Source organism: Phascolarctos cinereus, unplaced genomic scaffold (assembly GCF_003287225.1).
Source record: "Phascolarctos cinereus isolate Bilbo 61053 unplaced genomic scaffold, phaCin_HiC Scaffold_4;HRSCAF=312, whole genome shotgun sequence".
Taxonomy (NCBI): Eukaryota; Metazoa; Chordata; class Mammalia; order Diprotodontia; family Phascolarctidae; genus Phascolarctos; species Phascolarctos cinereus.
Window position 1 is genome coordinate 26,974,948 of NW_027555847.1, and position 20,125 is coordinate 26,995,072.

A 20,125-nucleotide genomic window follows, 5' to 3' on the forward strand; every position below is an offset into this window, starting at 1 on the left:
AAAGAGCAAAGCAATTAGTTGATGTTATGAATCACCAAACACATTTTCATGCCTCAAACTCATCTGAGTGATCAGAGTCCCAGACACGACCCACACAGAGCAGACAACTTCATTGGCAAGTTCATTCTTTTCCTTTGATTTTTCTTCTTACTTCTCATGCCCCACAGCACAGATTACCAACTTCTTTCTTATTAACACACATTCTTATGTCTCTCCTCTGAAGAGGTTATGGATTTTTTTTTCAATTAGAGTAAATTAAATTTTTCTTCACCATTTTAAAAAAATAATTACTTACATAATGTCCCCTTTCAGTGAAGGATATAAGCTGTTCAGTGAAATGCAATCTCAACCTAAGTTAAGGATATAATAGGGCAGCCAAAAATCCTAATGAGTTCTTCAGTAACATTGAGAAAATAGATCATCCAGAAGTAAGATATTAATCTCATAGCATATTGCCCTGATCAGAATACATCAGGAGTATTTTGTTCATTTCTAGGACCACATTTTAAGAAGGAGATGGAGGTTCTCAGAGAAGAATAACAGAAAAGGTGAAGGGCCTTTAGTCTATGGGGATGTTTAGTTTAGAGAATAGAAGACATAGTAGAGAGTTGATAGCTGTCTCCAAGCATTTGAAAAGCCCACTCTGTTGATTGGTGAGTCCTTCCCCCAGAACAGAACTTCATGAAGTACCCAGGTTGTGCTCATTCACTACTGGCTTCCCTCTCTGGACTTCACCCCTTTACCAGTATCCTCACCCTGGAGATATGTCCATTACCTCTTCTGATTGGTGAGTCCCTGGCCTGACGACCATTTTATGAATTACCTAGGCCATGCTCATTCTACTACTGGTTCCAAATCTCACTCTCAAGTCTTCTCTATCTTTTCACCAGTAGCCTTGTTCTCCATTCACCTTTTTTCCAGCCCCATCAGAATCTAATTCATTGGAATTTATGCTCCTTGAGAGTAAGGACTGTCATTGTTGCTTGTGTTTATGCTGGGGGTACCCCCAGCAGTCTAGTGCCTGAAATGTAGTAAATTCTTAATAAATTCTTCATCTATCTCTCTATCTGTCCATCTCCCCATTAATCTATCTATCCACCTGGAAAAGGGGTTAGAATTGTATTCTGCTTGGCTTGGAGAGCAAAACTAGGAGCAACGGGTGGACTGATGTCACGAGAACTTTTCTCACAGGCACGGCTATCCCCAAGTGGACTGGGCTGTCTCAGGAAATGTGTCTTTACTCTTTTGGGGGATCTTCAATGGATATGCTATAAAGGCAATTCTTGTTCACAGAGGAGTTGAACTACTTGTCTTCTGTAGGCCCTTTCACCTTTGAAATTCTGTCACCCTATGATGTACTGTAGATGAAGCTTGCTGGAGATTTATTTCCCTGGAGACTGCCCTGGCTGAAGGTTACTATAAAGCATCACCCCCTCCTGCCATCTCGTGGCTCTAATCCATTGGGGTTCTAACCAACTGTGATTAAAACAACCCAGTTTTGGAAGCATGTTATTTTTAACATCTGAGTTAGATGATTCTGGAAATGGAGTGTGGTGGTAATAAGAGCTGACCCTTCCACCTGAATTGATAGCAGTGGGGGGTGGGAGTGGGGGTGGGTTGGGGCTGCTGTAAAGCTGTCAGACAGATCACACCATTTCATATTAATAGTGGGAAACCTGAATAGTCAAATTATTCACTGTCAGCTTCTCATTTCTTTTTCAATGCTAAGGTGGAAAAGAAATCAATCTTTCTCCAGCCAGCAGGGCTACCAAGGAGAGCAGAAACACACGGCACATACTTCCTGAGCTTTCAAAACTGACAAAGAGCTGAAACCTTGATTCAATTCAATGATTCTTAACCTAGAGTTGTATCATTACTGTTTCCCAGTATAGTCATAGAGGTTCGATACAACACAACTGAACAAACGTTAAGTTCCTACTATATGAAAAGTACTGTGGTAGACACTGAGGTCTCTAAGACAGCACAGACACACAATTCAGGCCTTCAGAGATATTTGTATTCTACATAATATTAATAAGATCTTAGAAGTGCAAAGGACCTTAGAGGTCATATGGTACAATCTTTTCATTTTACAACTGAGGCTAGAGAAGGGAAAAGACTTACCTAGGGTCATACAATTAATGAATAACAGTGCTAGGACTAGGACCTATGTCTGCTGATTATTACTCTACTGCTCCTTCCACTATATCATGATGCTTTCCCCTCTTAATATTCATCTTCGGATCAAAGATTTAGCACTATCTGGAAGGGGCCTCAGAAGTCAGCTAGTCCAACAGCTAAAGAAACTGAGGCACAGAGATCATCACAGGGCTATAGATTTAGATTCTGAAGGACCCTCAGTGGCTGTTTAGATCAAACCCCTTGCTTTGCCAATGAAAATCCTGAGCCCTAGAGAGGTTAAGTGTCATGTCTAAGATCACATGGGTAATGAACATCAGAGGTAGAATTAAAATGATCCCCAATTCATTGCTCTTCCCATTGTACAATACTGCCTCTCATTCCCTTCCATCAGAATGAGGTCATGCTGATGACTTTAGAAGTGGATGGCAAACAGGGAGATGCCCTCTTTCCTATCCCACCTTGCCTAACTGGAGAATAGAGAGGGGCACATAAATAGGCTCACAGACTTAGAATCTAGAGGAAATTTAGAGGCCATGAACTCCACCACCTCTATTGGTTTACAGAGGAAGAAACTGAGGCCCAGAGGGTTGAAGTGGCTTCCCTCTCCTTTTTTCACCTTCACCAGGTCATGGATTTGAAGATAAAAGGTACCTAAGAAGACACTGATCCAACCTACTCATTTACAGATGTGAAAACTGAGGTCGAGGAAGGGTAAGTGACTTGCCCAAGGTCTTGCTGCTGGCAAGGGGACAGTTAGAGGGTTTGAACCAAGGTCCTCTGCTTTCAAAGACATTCTGCTTTCCTTATGCCATGGTACCTCTTTTGTCAATCCTTATACCCAAGCTTAAATTTCAAAACAAGATGATATATTTCCCTCAGTCACGATAGAGATATGATAAAGGAGTAGGGAATCCAATTGCCTACAGGTCTAGGCATTACGGAGAGTTCTCCTGATCTCCATCACCCTGCATCCAGTCACTAAATGGGACAAAAGTGAGGACAAAAGTGAGCTGGCAGCAGGCTTTGGAATTCACCTCCATCGAGTTCTCCACAGTCAGAGCTTGAAATAGCCCTGTCTTTCTCTCCTTCTAATCAAGCCCATTTGCAATGGAAGGCAGGGGGTGGGTGGGGGGAGGGCCTTTATTCTCTCAGTCTCCTATTAGACTAGCTTGTAGTCATAATGGCCTGACTACAGAGCATCCTATGGGAATTCTGTGGCAGGGGATTGAAAGCCCTCCATTCATGGTTTTAGAAGAGTCATTCAGAAGCCCACACATTATACCCACCAGGCTAGGAGAGAAGAAGCAATTTCCGCTTCATGGCAAATAGGGGGAAAAAAAGGAGGAGAAAAGGTTCATTCAAGCAGTGGGAATCAACCAAAGCCAACAGCAGGCTCAGGACGTCTCCTCCTTCCTCACAGATGCCCACTTTATTCTGCAGAAGTGCACGAAGCCGAGACACTTTCCACGTGAGAGTTTTCTAAAGCACTACTTGGACATGACAAGTTGGATATGGCCCATCCACTAACTGTCACTCCCTTCAGCCTCAATGCACATTGGGCAAATTCTACCGTCCTTTTCATCTGCCCTGGTCAGAGGTGACAGGGTTTGATCCAGAAACTTCCCTGGAGACAAGCATTCCAGGCTGTTCTCTAATGAACCCTTAAAAAAATCAGAACTGGAAATAAAAATAGATATGTTTTACCCTGCCCTGCCTTAATTTAATTAATGGTGGTATGATGGAGGATTTGATTAATATTGATATTACATTTAAAGGCTTGAAAAACATTTTACAAATATCATTTGATCTTTGCAACAACCCTGAGACACAGAGGTTGTTATCTCCAATTCACAAGTGGGGAAACTGAGATTCAATGTGATTAAATGACTTGACCAGGGATAGCCAAAAACATCTTACACCTATGAGGGAGGAACTATTATCACTCTCCTGTTGCAGGTAAATAAAACAAGATAAAAGAGTTGCCCAGGGTCACAAAGTTACTAAGAACCTAAGGCAAAATTGAAATCCAAGTCTGGTACTCAATTCACTATCTCACCTAGCAGCCTCTCGGTAGATCTTCAAGACCTGGATTTTTAGCAAGAAGGGGAGTTCCAAAGATTTGTCACTTCTGAAGCTAAATTTTCTTTGGTCACTGGAATTGCGGGAGGGGGAAGTCTGGAGGGGGAGTGCATGGTCAATTAACGTTCCTCCCTTTTCCTTCATCAACTTGGAACCTCCACACTACCCTCTACCCCATACCCATTGACAATTTTTAGAGAGGTGTAACACAAGTGGGAGATTGAGTGGTAAGTTATGACTTGAATTTCTGGATCTTTATGTTTTGTGACTTGTCCATTTCAATTTCTCTACGTGTAAAATGGTTCTGCAGCAAGTAGTGGACAGGAAGCCCTGGGTTTGAGTCCCAGACCTGCCACACCCTGTCTGCATGACTTCGGGCAAGCCATGTAATTTCTCAGGGCTCTAGCCAGCTCTAAGACTGTAAGTTGCAAAGATGGCGACCTGCACTGATAGAGGAAGTGTTCTCATTGAAAGTTCCCAACGCTAATAAATGTCAAGTCCAATCCAAAACATACAAAAAAATCATCCTAGAAACTGTGACGATGGGGCTTGTTACTTCCCTGATTAAAAACAACAACCACATCATCAATCCTTTAGTGGCTGAAATGCAATTTAACAGGCATCTATTAAATACCAACTTTGTCCCTTCCCATCATTCTATGTTCTATCCAAACTTGACCACTAGCTATTCTAATTTTTTATGCTTGTACCTCCAGGGCCTAAAACATACTAAGTGCTCAATAAATGCATATTGCTGAATTATACAAGTGAGTTCACCACTGCAGGCCTCTCTTTTCCCACTGGACATGGAAAGGCATGACCTTTTTTTTTTTTTTACTAGCTCCTGTCCCCCATCCAAACAAACCTACAGAGGAAAGAAGAATTTCACCATTAAATTTACAACTTTTTTTTTTTGGCTAGGCAACGGGGTTAAGTGGCTTGCCTTTGGGTCACACAACTAGTCAGTGTTATCTGTCTGAGGCCGGATTTGAACTCAGGTCCTCCTGAATTCAGGGCTGGTGCTCTACCTACTGTGGCACCTAGCTGCCCCTCAACTTTGTTTTTAAAGATCCAGAGCTACAGCTACCCCATCACATACACACTGACACCTTAGTTCAGGTTCTCCTTTGCCTTTGGCCTAGGCACCTCACTGTAAATATGTCAAAGGACTAAGACACATAGAGTTCATGGATCTAGTACCGGAATATGGTCTCAAGGCCATTTAGTCTAACCTATTTTATAGAGGAGGAAACTGAGTCCCAGGGAGGTTACACGACTTGTCAAAAGTCACACACGCAGTGAGCATCAAAGGATTTCAACTCAGTCTTCAGAATCCAGGGCTAGTACTTTCCCCATTGTTTTACACTCTTTCCACTGGTCCTCTCTACAGCAAATTCTCTCCAGCTGTGAATCATCAGATTGGGGTGACTAAGCAGTTTTATAGCCTGTCCTCCATTTGTGAACAGGTTTTATTTCTAAAATCTGCTTGTAGGTTGGTTGTAACCCAGAAGGCAATTTTCTCAAAGGGAATGTGGTCTGTCATCCAGCTAGCTTCCCAAGACAGCCAACAAAGCCCATTTAACCCATCATGTAGTTGAACTTTATATCTAGACTATGGAACCTAACTATTGATTGCTTCTGTGCAAAAAAAAAAAATCATTCATTTAGTGATATGTAATTCATTAAAAAATCTTTGTTGAGCACTTAACGTATCCAAGTTCCTGAAAACCGGTTCTGAAGTCTAACTCAAAATGCTTAGAATGAATCTCTCCCTCTCCGTTTCCTGCCTCACCACAAGAGGAAATGATTCTCACTCTACAATCCAACTTCATCAACTTCTTGCTCCGTCTCACACCCGACCCTCATCTCCTGACTCAGTGTCTCTTCACCGGTGATCCCTCATGCTTTGAAGGCTCTCCCTTCTCATCTCTACCTCTCAGACTCCCTGGCTTCCTTAAATGCTCAGTTTAAATCCCACCTTCTATAGGAGGTCATTCCTATGCTCCATCAGCCCTTAGGGCCTTCTCTCTGAGATTACCTTCCACTACTCTGTGTCCCTTTTAATCTACCTAGTGCTTTACTCATCGTCTCCCAGTAGAATGTGAGTGCTAGGTGGCAGGGACAAGGGTTTCTTTGTATCCCCAGGACTTAGTACAGTGTCTATGACCTTGTTGATTTTCAAGAGTTCATGTGGGGGCAGCTAGGTGGCACAGTGGATAGAGCTCTGGCCTTGGAGTCAGGAAGACATGAGTTCAAATGCAGTCTCAGACACATGACACTTACTAGCTGTGTGATCCTGGGCAAGTCACTTAACCCCCATTGCCTCATCAAAAAAGCCAAAAAAAAAAAAGAGTTCAGGTGGAGAAGATCTGGGAATTTTAATGAACTGTGAACACTGTGGCATGAAAAAAAGTGTATCTGATCTCGGATCTGATTAAGTGAGGCATAGTGTCCAGAACAAGAGTGGAGAGTCTTACAGTACTCTCCTCGGCTCAGACTACATCTGAAGAATTAGAGTTACCTTTGGGGGCCACACTTTAGCAAAGAAACTGAGAGGATGGACCATTCTTCTGTAGAGAAGGGGAGGGAAGAGACTGAAGATCACATTTACTATTGGAGGGCCAAATGAAAGAAGAGGGAAAGTTTAGCCTGGAGAAGAAAGATTGAATAAGGAAACACAATGCTTCCATGGGTTTATTTGTTCAAGGTGGACCCAGAGGCCAGCCCTAGAAATGGGTGGAAAATTGACATAAGGAAGTGCTTCCTGTCAATTGAAGCTATCCCAAAATGGAATGGGCAGCTTAGTAGGGTAGCAGGTTCACCCTTATGAAACTTCTTCAAAACAAGGCGGAATGTCCACTTGTTCAGTGGAACTGGAGAGGATGCAAAAACAAAAAATATCAATAATTTCTTTCTAAAATTTAAAAAATGTGCTTATTCAATTGAATTACTTGTCTCAAGTGTAGATCTAATTTAATGGAGAGGAAATGTTTTGGTTTCAATAGTAAACAGAAACTTTTAAGCCATGTTACCAAGAAAACGATCAAGTGAAGTTGACTGATTCAAGATCAAACCTGTTTTATATTGATATTAGCACAAGTTTAAGAAAATGTCCAAGCCTATTTCAAAGAGAAAAGTCAATTGTGTGTATGGGCTTCCATGTCCAAATGTGACCACTCTTGTATTGCCCCCTGGGAAGGAGAAGCAGGATGGATGTGGAGGATTATGTTCTATGCTACAGAACAAACACCCAAAGCAACTTACAAAAAACAAGTCAATTACCGTCTAGAACCCCAAACTGGATTATGACTAGACTGAGCAAAAGGAAAAGCCCGTTTCCTAGTAGGATCCAGACACAATTAACATAAAACAACTGAATTAAAAAATAATAACTCTTTTTTTAAAGTTTGCCTCAACAATTAATATAATCATAACAGATGAGACTGGGTGGTTACTTATGGAGCTAGTTTAGTCGCAGAGTGATGGATTTGGGGACACAGGATCTAAGACCTTCTCCTAAGCCACAGTGGAGTTGCAACCTATGGCAGTGGAAGGGATCCCTCTACCAAACACATTAAGACACTTACAGGAATTCACCCAAAGCAGAGATCCCATCAAAATTTATGTAGGAAGCCAATGACTATACAGCATCTGGAATGTCAATCTTTTTTTTAAGTAGACTTTGATAATAACAGCTAACATTTATGGAGTGCTTTAAGGTTTGCAAAATGCCTTACAAATGTTATCTACTTTTATATTAATAACAAATCGGGGAAGTAGGTACTATCGTTATCTCCATTCTATAGATGAAAAAAGTGAGCCAAACAGAAGTTAAATGACTTGCCCTATGTTATATAGCTAGTAGATATCTGAGACTGGATTTGAACTCAGATCTTCCTGAGTCCAAGTCTAGAAATCAACACTTAGTCACTGCCTACTATGTGCCTACTATATTAGTCACTGTAGAAGACAGATATTGTTATTTGTCCTTCATACTCAAAGGTGAGCAATGAAAGCACAATGTTGGGGTCAAGGTACAATGTGGTCATTTGGTCACCTGTAGTGGTTATTTGAAGAGCTAGTTACTAACCCATTGTCTCTGGCTTCTCTTGAGTAGGCACTGAGCCGATCAGTAGCAACCCAGGGCCATAGATCTTTGACTAGGCTGAATTTATAACATTCCATCCCTAAGCATGGGGGTGATGGTGGTTTGCTTTAAGCCCTTACTGTTGAGAAGTGAGTAATTAGTGTGTTTTCCTGATTTGTATCTTCCGAAGTTTTCATTCACAAGTTTCCTTATTGATAAAATGAAGGAATTTGACTAGATGGTCTGTGAGATTCTTTCCAACTCTATGATCCTATAATTGATATCATTCAATTCATCCAAACACACACAGGTGCCTAGCCTGCTAAAAGGTTATGAACATTACCACATCAGGTTTATAATATGATGAGACAGAATTTTCTATTGACTGAAGAATGCTTAGCAAAGTAGTAACTTGGTAATTATCCTGCAAGGCTACTCTTCATACCAGATCATGGGATACTTGATTTAGAGGTGGAAGGTATGTTAGTACTCCAATCTCCGCCCCTTCCCCGTCCCTCGCCATTTAACAGATGAGGAAACTGAAACCCAAACAAGTTATGATTTGCCCATGGCCACACAGGTAGTAAAGCAGAGTCACAATTCAAATCCAGGTTCTCTCATTCCAAATCCAGCAACTTTTCCAACAATGCATACTTTCTCCCTCTGGATCTTGACCCACTTAGAGTATAATGAAATATACATGTGGTAGGAAAGTCAGGGCAATTCTCTTTCAGGCAAGGAAAAGAGTAAAAAGGGATACATACAGAGAATTATGGCTGACAGAGTAGGGACACAGGCATCAAGGTTGAAATCATGACCTCAAAAACTTGACAGCTGAGAGTCAGAAACTTAAAAATGCTTGAAATCTGTCATTACATAACAAATAACCTGTTACTTACTGGATACTTTCCTTTTGTTTATTCAGAATGATGGATTACATCTCCTCAAAGCTAATGGCTGCTGCTGCTATCTTACAGAAAAGTCAACAGAGGCATGCATATAGATTTGGGAAATGGACTTGTGTACACTACCTGGCATAACAACATTATGGAGATTAAAAACCTCTCACCTTTGAATGAACTAATGCTTCATCTATAAGTTCACAGGATTATGAGTCATGGGTTTAGAGCTGGAAGGGAACTTAGAGATCATTTAGTCCAATTCTCCATTTTATAGTTGAGGTAACTTAGGTCAGAAGTAGTGACTTACCCCAAGATCACAAACGGTAAATATAAAGTGAGAATTGAACCCAAGGCCTCTGATGTCATCGAGTCAGAATCATTCCTTTCATAGAATAGGACAATGAAGCACAGAGATGTTAAGTAATTGGCCCAAGGTCACACAGGTAATAGAAATGGCAGACCTGGGATTTGAACTCAGGTCCTCTGACTTCAAATTCAGCACATTTTCAGGTATGACATGGACAATGTAAGGATGAAACAAGGCAAATGTTGGGGGAAAAAGATGTTATTCAAAGTATTGGATTAAAAAAGACAGTGTATTGTCATAGAAATCAATTCTTCAAATTTGTACTCATTAGAGTGTGTGAGTTTGCCTGAACTTTTTTTTCTTTGTTAGTTTTCTAAGACTGATTTCTAATAATGATAGTCAGGCCAAGAGAGTCCCACTGGTGGTATACCTGTGTGAGCTTTTCAGCAGCGATGCAAAACAAACTTTTGTGGGCCATAGATTTAAACATGGAAGGTTCCCTTAGAGTTCTCCTAGTCTAATCTCCTCATTTTAAGGATGAGGAAACTGAGGCCAAGAGTAATGAGATGACTTGTCCACGGTCATTTTGGTACAATTGTAGAATCATAGATATAAGGGACGTTAAAGTATCATTTCATAGATGAAGACATGAGATTCAGAGAAGGTAAGTGAAGAGTCATGTCTCCCACAGCTAGTCAGCGACAGAGAAGCAAGGTGAACGTGGTATTCTGTCTGGCTTCCTTTTTTTTTTTTTCATTTTGGAGGGGAGAGATGTTTGGATCTATGATTTCATCAATGGAGGAAACTTCCAGTGTGGAAACTTCCTCCATTGATGCACAACAGCAATTCGTCTGTAATCTTTCATTGTGGAGAAATGCCTATGGGCACTGAGAGATGAAATAACTCACCAGAATCACACAGCCAGTAGGATTTAAAGGCAGAATTTAAACCCAGAGCTGGTCTTTCACCTACTACTCTAAGAATTAATAAAAACACTTTACATCTTTTGGATTCAATGTTGTTGCTGTAGCTGCCATTTGAATGCATCTTCAGGAAATCTTCCCCTCTCCTCCCTCTCCTCCCCCATGAGGTTCTAATCTCCTGATTGACAGTCAATGCCCTGTCCCAGGAGCAGACTATTTATTCTGGTATATTTTAAGTGGGGGTGGAGGATCTTTAATCTGAGTAATGTCTCAGGGTAGAAGCAAGTAACATGTCATCTGCAAACAGTCTCCTCTTCTCTAGGCACCCACTGATAAAGCCCAGAGGGTCCCACTGCTGATTTACCTGTGTGACCTTTCCAGCAATGATGCCATGTTTACACTGCCCCAGGCAACAATGAGTAGAATGGGGGGGGCATTGGATTCTCCTTGTATTCTTCATCTGGCATCTAGCTCTTCTTTGCAGATATTATATAACACATGAGGGAAATGAGGGAAAAGGCTGGAAAGAACCCTGACTTAGAAGAATCCTAATGCAGACAAAAGTACAAACACAAACCCTGGCCCCGACCTCTTCGACATCTCCTCAAGCCATTGTTCCAAACTATTAAACATCATGAAGGCTGATGGAGGTCACATGCAGCAATAAACTGCAATGACTAATAACAATAACCCAAAAGAATTCTAGTGACCAATTGGCTTCTGAAGATGGGATAAGAAAATGCACCTACCTTCCCTCTTTGGGGAGGTAAGGAGTCTATGGGAGCTGAATATTATATTCTATCCGACTCTGTTGATGTCTTTAGCTTTGCTCTGTTGCAGCTAGATGGTACAGGGGCTAGATCACTGGACCTGGAGTCAGGAAGATCTGAGTTCAAATACAGTCTTACATGTTTACCAGCTGTGTGACCCTGGGGAAGTCACTGGACCTCAATTTTCTCATCTGCAAAATGGGGATAATAATAACACCTACCTCCAGGGGTTGTTGTGAGGATAAAATGAATTATTTGCAAAGTATTTTGCAAACCTTAAAACCCTATATAAAGGCTATTATCTTAACTCCCTTATCTTTTTCACTTTCCCTTTTAATCATAGTATTGTAGGATCATAGATTTAGAGGTGGGAAGGACTTTACAGACTGTCTAGTGTAACACCTTCATTTTATAGTTGAGGAAAATGAGTCCTCAATAAGCTAAGTTACTTGCCCAAAGTTACATAGGCATCCCTCTGCAAGGTCCTCACCTTCTGCCATTGCTGAGTCTCCATTTTGTGGAGGGGCCCATACTGACCTTCTATTATATTTAAAAGCATACTTTTCCTAGTAGGTACTTTTTTCTTCCCCACCCCACATGCCTTTCAGTTCCTTTTTATGTGGCACCTTCCCCAGTTACATATGAGCTCCCTGAGGGCAGAAATTCAAGGAATTTCTTTTTGCTTTCTATATCCCTGCCATATAGTGAGCACTTAATAAACACTTGTTTCTTCTCTGTTCCTTCCTTCCTTCCTTCCTTCCTTCCTTCCTTCCTTCCTTCCTTCCTTCCTTCCTTCCTTCCTTCCTTCCTTCCTTCCTTCCTTCCTTCCTTCCTTTTTCCTTCCTCCCTTCTTTTTTCCTCCCTCCCTCCATTCCTTTTTTCTTTCCTTCCTTCCTTTCTTGTAAGTGATAGGGACAGAATTTGAACCAGGGTCTTCTAACTACAATACCACAAACGATGACTATCAGGGAAGGGGAACAAGGAATAATAATAATAATAATAATAATAATAATAATAGCATTTATGTAGCATTTTAAGATTTGTAAAGTACTTTATAAAGATTTCATACATTTAGAAAACATATTGAGGAAGCATATATATGTATATGTTGAATATGCTTAGGAGACATATTTAGAAAAGAAGGCTATAAAATAACTAAATGTATAAAATTAAAACAATTGATTGCCTGATACAGCACCTTCAACAGTTGCAAAATACTTTATGTACATTGTTCCATTTCATCCTGAAAGGCACGTGCTACTATGATTTTCATTTTACAGATGAAGGAACTGATGACCAGATAAGTCAGGTTACTTGCCTAGGGTCACACAGTAAGAAAGTATCGGAGGTGGGGTTTGGGTGCAGGTCTTCTTGCCTCCAGGCTTAGCACTCCATCCACTGTAGTATGTTCTCTGTTCCTCTGACAGATAGTTTGGAAGGGCTGGGCGTTTACATGACAAAGAGATAGAGACCACCAATGTGTAGAGAATGCATAGCATTTGTATTGTTCCTCATTCCAAAGTCACCCATTAAGACTGGAGTCAATTACAATATTGGCCACAGGGATAGGCCTGACGGTACTTTGGATGAGGAGGATGTTAAAGAATATGATAATGTAGATGTGTTTCATTACAGGCCGGGAAAATGGGCTCCAACATTGAAAAGCAGAACATTAGGAGCAGTCTGGGAAGGGGACTAATAAAAAAAATCCAAGATTGGAGGATTTGTCAGAAAATATAGTACACTTTTATGAAAATAAGACAGATAATTAAAATAAGCCCTTCATTTTTTTCCACCCAGGCTCTACAAATGAACACATATGGTTGGTTAAAAACAAGCCAACCTAAAGGTTTGTTTTCTTTGAGGGGCATGGATGGTGGGATGGGAAAAGGGGTTCAAACCTGAGAGATGCTCATTGGCATAGAAGACTCCTGGTGTGGAAATTCCCTTCACTAACCCAGACTGGTAACTCTAAGTGGTTTTTTTTAAAGCTAGGCAGTGGGGTTAAGTGACTTGCCCAGGGTCACACAGCTAGTAAGTGTTATATGTCTGAGGCCGGATTTGAAGTCAGGTCCTCTGAATCCAGGGCCGGTGCTCTATTCACTGTACCACCTAGCTGCCCCTATAACTCTAAGCCTTGAAGAGCTCCCTGAAGGCACTGAGACATTAAGTGATTTATGCTCATATAGCCAGGGTCGGTCAGAAGCAAAACTTAAACCCTAGTTTTTCTAGTTCCCAGGCTTCCAGACTCTATCCACAGTTCCATGAGTCTATTCTACTATGTTGCAGTCTTTCTTAAAGTCTGAAAGAAATACAGCAATCCTATCAAGCAATCATCAGTGGAAACCCATAACCCATTCTTTTTTTTTATTTATTTTTTATTTTTTTATTCAAGGTCATTGTTCTAGCTTGGTATTGAAGTCATTGGTAAATTTCAATCACAATTCAGGGACTAGAATGTTTCAAAGTCTTCTCTATGATGAGAAGATATTTGAAATTCTTCAAACAGCACTTACTTCCTAAATCTCCATCCTTCATACTATGTCCTGCATTAAAAGGTCAAATACATAAATAATTGTAATATAAGCTAGAATGTGATTAATTACATAGGAGAGTCTTGAGAAGAGAGTTTTGACATACTCAAAGACAGAAGGTTCATTTCTAGTTGAGGGCATCAGTGAAGGTGTTATGCAGAAGGTAGCACTTGAGCTGAGTTACCTCCATGGGCCTCAGTCTTCCTACCTGTAAAATGGATGGAGAACTCCTAGAAATTCTATTATTCCATAGTAGAGTTGGGCTGGATGACTCTATACTCTGCTCAGTTCTAGGATTCCACGATCTTGAGTTCCTTGCCTTCAAGGAACTTACAAGACAGTCTTCCCTTGCTTCAAGAGACTGCCATTTAAGCCATTAATTCCTTCCTCTCCCCTCTTCATCTCTGTCTCTCTTCCTCTGCTCCCTTTCTCTCTCCTGTCTGTCTGACTGCCTCACTTGCAAATACACATATACACATGTGGATACATACATCCCTCTACCCACATCCCCACCCACACATACAATCATAGGATCACTGCTTTTGAGCAGGAAGGCACTTTACAGGCCATCAGGTCTATCCTTTTATGGATGAAGGACCAAGACCCAGGGAGAGGGAATAACTTGTCCAAGACCCCATACATAAGTTGCAGGTGGCAGAGCTAGGATTTGGATCCACATCAGCTGCCTCTAAGTCGAGTGCTCTTTACTCTGTATCTCATGACATCTCAATCCCTTTGAGTCTCTAGTTTAGGGGTTCTCAATCTGGTGTTTATGGACCTCCTAGGGGCTCTGTGGACAGATTTCAGAGGGTCTAATAACTTGAATGGAAAAAAGACATCTTTATTTTCTCTAACATCTAACTGAAATTTAACATTTCTTTTAATGATTGTTATAAAGTAATAGCATGGGGGGAAAGGACTATTGGCTACATCATACTGCCAAAGGGGATTCATGACCCCCAAAGGGTTAAGGACCCCTGTTCTAATGAGTCTGTGTCAGAGAAAGCAAGAAGAGATAAAAATGACATAATATTATATTTATTTATGTGAAGTTAAGCTCTGTGAGAGACTGAGGTTGAGATTGAAACTATCATATCTTCAGATTACAACCTCTGGATTGGCAAATGAATATGTATTGGGCATCTACTACTTGGCCCTCTAATAAAATTTACGAGATGGCTGCCTGCCTTCCATAAGACAGCTAAGAGGAGATCTAATATTTGTGAAACAGACAACAATCAAAGAGTAAGCCATATGGTGCAGGCAGTAAATTCAATAGGTGTCTAGAGAAGGCAAAGATCAGAGTGAGCTGGAGCAATTTAGGGGTGCTTGGAACCTGGAATTAGAGAGTAAATATTTGGAGCTGAAAGCGCTGTTAGAAGTCATTGAGTCTAACCTCAATGACTTATTTTTAAATATGAGGAAACTAAGTCCCAAAGTGACAACCAAGGTGATAGGTAAGAAGTGGCAGAGCTGGGATTTGAACTCAGCTTATCTGATGACCAATCTTATCCTCCTTCTTCTGGATCATTGGGGAACCTTGAAGAATATGCTTGGCAGAACAAAATCAGCAAAATCAGAGGAAGAAATGAACATAACTAAAAGATCCAATAGGAGGTAACTGCCATTCATGTAATGCCAAATCCACACAAGAGCTAGTCCCAGGGAATATAGACATTGATGACTCTTCCCTACTGAAGCCACTGTCTAATCCAGCAATTATCTGTGTCCTAGACCTCTTTGGTGGTCTGGTGAAGATTAAAGACCCCTTCTCAGAATAGTGTTTTAAAATACATAAAATAAAATACAAAGGAATGATGTTTTTAAATGTATAAAATAAAATACAATAAAATACACAATATTGAAATGCAGTCATCAAAATATTTTTAATGAATTACAGGTCCACTTTTCATGGACTGTGGGTTAAGAACCCCCCCCCCTCTAATTTCAGGACAGATCAAATTATCTCTTACATGAAGCTAAGGTTAGAGAATGGAAGGTAGGGACAACAGAGCCCTGGAAAAAGTAGCCTGAGCCCATAATCTAATATTGCCATCTGCATTCAATCCCGCTTACAACCCCTTATGGAAATTCAAGGACACAGAGAGAAAGTGATTGCCTCTTTATTTTTAGCCCCTTTCAAATGTCACTGAAATCTTTGTCCCACCACTTACCTTCAGGCAGGATTGACAACTTGCTAGTATTTGCCCAGCTTGGCCCCTGTTTTTAGCACAGAATGGGGAGGGAGGGGAGCAGTCTTACTGACATATTGTTATGATTACATTCATTTTTTTTTTTGTTTTTATTTTGGTAACCCTGGTCACCATAAAGGCCTCTTCACTTTCCTATGTAATGGCAGCATCTTTTCCCTTGAGTCACTGTGGCTTCCTTATAAAATAACTACTTAGCTATTTTGGAACTGTGGATTTCTTAACCCATTCCTCCTCTAAAGGAAACAAAAATGAATCTTCATTAAAGGGAAGCTATCTGGCTTCTGTCTATCCAGGACATGTGTACATTTTTTTTCCTGAACTGCCAGACGGAATATTTAAAAATATACCTAAACTGCTGTTGTAGGGCAAGAATTACAAATTGACTGACTGCCTGTTAGTGAGACTGATGGGAAGCAATGATAAGGCCCAGCAAAATCTTTTTCAATCATTGAACTGTAGTCAAAATCCAACAATTCATGCCAGAAATCAGAAAGTTTTTCTGAGAGCCTGATTCAGGTGGAAGATAATTCTAAGATACTAGAAAACTAAATGCTTGAGGTGACCCTTATTAAAATGTGCAATTTTTACAACAGAGGAGTTGTCTTGGAGAAGAGAGAAGCCATACCAATCTTATGCAATCTAAGGAAGTCTTCTCCATCATGTAGTTTGTCTAGCACAGCATGTGTTGAGAGTGATTACATGTAAGTTATTCAATTTAATTGGATCTAATAATCAGTTTATTAGGCTTTATTCTAGGAGCTAGTTATATAAAGACAAGAACCAAACAGGCCTAGCCTTCGAGGAGCTGGGCAATATTAGATTGTGGGCTCAGGCTACTTTTTCCAGGGCTCTATTGTTCCTACCTCCCATTCTCTAACCTCAGTTTTATGTAAGAGGTTATTTGATCTGTCCTGAAATTAAAGTGGAGGAGGTTCTTAACCCACAGTCCATTAAATATTATATTTCACTGGGGTGGCAGGCTATTACAAGAGGAGGGATACCACATGTAAACAGATAAGTGTATTTGAAGTTTATACAAAGAACATTAGCATAGTCTACAACAATATAAATGAAAAATTTACTAAATAATGTCAAACTACAAATAACCGAACACAAAATGTAACATACTTTCCCATTCAGAGCAGAGTGGTGGGGGACTACTATAGCAGAATGTCATACATATTGTAAGATTCTATGTCTGCATGTGATATTATTATTGTAATTATCATTATTACACAGGGATGACAATGTAGGGTTCAACCTGGAGGCACAAAGAGGCTGTTTTTTTCCTCCAGAAATGTCTGTGACAGAAAAGACAAAAAGCAATAATAAAACTTAATAAAACAATGATAAAAGGATTTGTGTGAAGTATTTTGGGGTGAAGGGAAACCCCATTAACTAAGGGAAGAGATTACCAGAGATGGCAGATGGAATGTCATGTACAAGGAATAGCGAGTATGCTAATTTGCTTGGAATGTAGAGTGTAGGAGCAGATTTCATGTGAAATTAGCTTGCAAAGATAGGCTACAGCCAGATCATAAAGGTTTAACAGAGTATAGATTTTATCCTAATGATAATAGAGAGGCCCTAGTGCTTCTTGACAAGAGGCATGACATGATCAGACCTGTATGTTTTAGAAATGTTATTACAATCAGTTGAATGTGAAACTCAAAATGTAGCAGGCATCACATTCTTTACTCTGAAGAGTATTTTTCCTTCCTCTTTTTGTTCAAAAGTGACTAGGTATTGTGTTAAAGGAAAGGAAGATTCTTCCAAAGTGTAGGCATACAAAAATGCCTCTGATGATGATGGTACAAGTGGATGATTTTCCTTAAAACAGTCATGGAAACAGGGCCTTGAAGCAACATCTGGCCTCTGGGGCTGTTTTGTGTTTGAAATCATAATCCTTTTCACTAATAGACTAATTCAGTATCCAGAAGGGAGGCAGAACTGAGCAATGCAACTTCACAATTTAGTGGGAAGAGTGAAAGGGGGAGGTTTGGTCACTGACCTTACAAGCAAACAGTCACTTCAAGATTTTGCAAGCACCAAAGTTGTTGGTGGTACATCTGAGATCAACCTTTAATCCATGGATTTGGACTAACTTGTACCAACTGTATATTAGGGCAGAGAGTGAAGATTAAAGATGAAAATAAGACACAACTAGTGATGTAAGCTGCCTGAATTTTCATATTGAACTGTATTCCAATTGTGACACAGAAAGTAGCCTCAATGGCTCTTTGTCACCTTGAGAAAAAACACCAACTTGCCAACCTTGTATCTAAACCCATATAATCTGGCTCCAAACTACCTTTTCAGGCCCATATTACGTCTGATTGCATGTAAGCTCTGTAAGGGAAGGGACTGGTTCATTTTTGTATTTGTACACCAACATCTAGCATGGTGCCTGGCACATAGTAGGTGCTTAATAAGATCAGTGGATTACAGATTTAGAGCTGGAAGGGACCTTCTAGGAGATCATTTCATTTGATCCTCTCATTTTATAGATAGAGGAATTGCAACTCAGATTACTGAAGTGGCTTCCACGGAAATTCTGCCTCTGGTGCTTACGGTCACACAAGTCATTAGGTGTCACAGGTGGGATTTGAACCCCAGCTCTTGGATTCCAGAACTTACACTCTTTGTATCGCACCATGATTCCAGTCAAACTGGATGACTCATCATTCTCAAACGTCATCCTGTTCTCTCTCACTTCTATGAAGTGATACAAGTACTTGGCTAACTGTTCCATGAAATTAAAATTTCATCTCACCTGGCTCTGTTCACATACAATTCACCAACCCTGGAGTACACTTCCGCTTTATCTCCCCATTTTAATACTTCTTTGGGAGACAGCTGTGTCACCTTTCAGAAAGAAGATTGGTGCTTATAGGGGGAGGACCCAAGTTCAAATTCTGATTCTGTCTTTTTTTTTGTATTAAACCCTACGTACACTTACTATGTGACTCTGATCAAATTACTTAACTTCTCTGAGCTTCAGTTCCTCGACTGAAAAATGAGGGGTTTGGATTAGATGGCCTCAAAGGTGCCTTCCAACTCCAAATCTCTGATCTTATTTCTTCCTGTGATGCTTCCTTCAGGTGGAACTTTCTCTATCAAGGACCCCTGATCCTGTTGGTGGTCTCTTCACTCTTCAAACTACTTCATGTTTATTTCTCTGTACCCATGTGAGAGGCAGTGTGACATAGTGTGCTGGACCCAGAAACAGGTGTATATGTGACGATAGCCTAATTCTGACACTGAATTAACTGCCTTGACCACTGGCAAATTAATTAATCTCTCTGAACTTCAGGTACCTTTCCCAAAATAGTAATAGTTTCCTCCATGGCATTTAACATCACAAGTCATTATCATACATGTGACATTATATATCCTCTTCCCTCCACACCAAGGAATTGCTTGGTGCTTGTGTTGGTATCCCTAGCCCAAACTAATGCACTGCACACCGTAGGTACTTAATAAGTGATTTTGTAAAATAAAATTGAACTTTAAGGCAACATCTGAACCCAGGACTTCTTGACTTCAAGCCATGATCTCTACCCATGACTACTCAATAGCTATTAAGCTAAGATTAATCTGAAGCAGGATTTGAATCCAACTCTTCCTGACTCCAAGTCAAGCTCTTGACCAACTACAATGCACTGCCTTCTGAATGTAAACTTTTTTGGAGTCCTTTTTAATGGTACCTATCTGCTTGCTGTCCACTATTTCGGTGGAAATGCTTATTTTTTTTTCATTCATTGAACAAACATTTCAGTATCTATCATATGGAATAAAAATTCCAAAAGAAGAAGGCATTTTCTGTCCTTTGAGGGGTTTATAAGCCAGTAGTTTACCAAATTTAGTGTACCATACCTGCAAATACTTTCTGTGGTATGTGTGCAGATGGTGTACAGAGCTGTACAGGTAGCATGCCTGGATGAGTTAATGACAAGTCTGTGAAATTAATCAGAGGCTAATAGCCCTCCCTGGTCATAAATTCACTTGGTTAAAAATTGGTTCTAGCACTAGCCAAGCATGCACAATTTAAGAAACATCTACTTTCATGAGATTTTTTAAAGCTGTAACTCTCCCTGGCTTAGCATTTGGGGCTATGCTATTTTTTTCCCTTAGGAGAACCTTGCATATTCTTTCTAGATATGAGATT

The 20,125-nt window shown here is 40.3% G+C and overlaps 1 protein-coding gene and 1 long non-coding RNA gene across 12 annotated transcripts in view; one reads left to right on the top strand and one right to left on the bottom strand.

The window, feature by feature from the left end:
* Positions 1 to 9,339, top strand: part of LOC110200990 (uncharacterized) — a 61,960-nt gene extending 52,621 nt beyond the window's left edge. The window contains exons 2-3 of the long non-coding RNA XR_002322357.1: positions 2,768 to 2,853; positions 9,234 to 9,339. This is a non-coding gene — a long non-coding RNA (uncharacterized LOC110200990). The remainder of the gene's footprint in view (positions 1 to 2,767; positions 2,854 to 9,233) is intronic.
* Positions 1 to 20,125, bottom strand: part of CADPS (calcium dependent secretion activator) — a 572,571-nt gene that overhangs the window by 498,413 nt on the left and 54,033 nt on the right. The window lies entirely within an intron of this gene.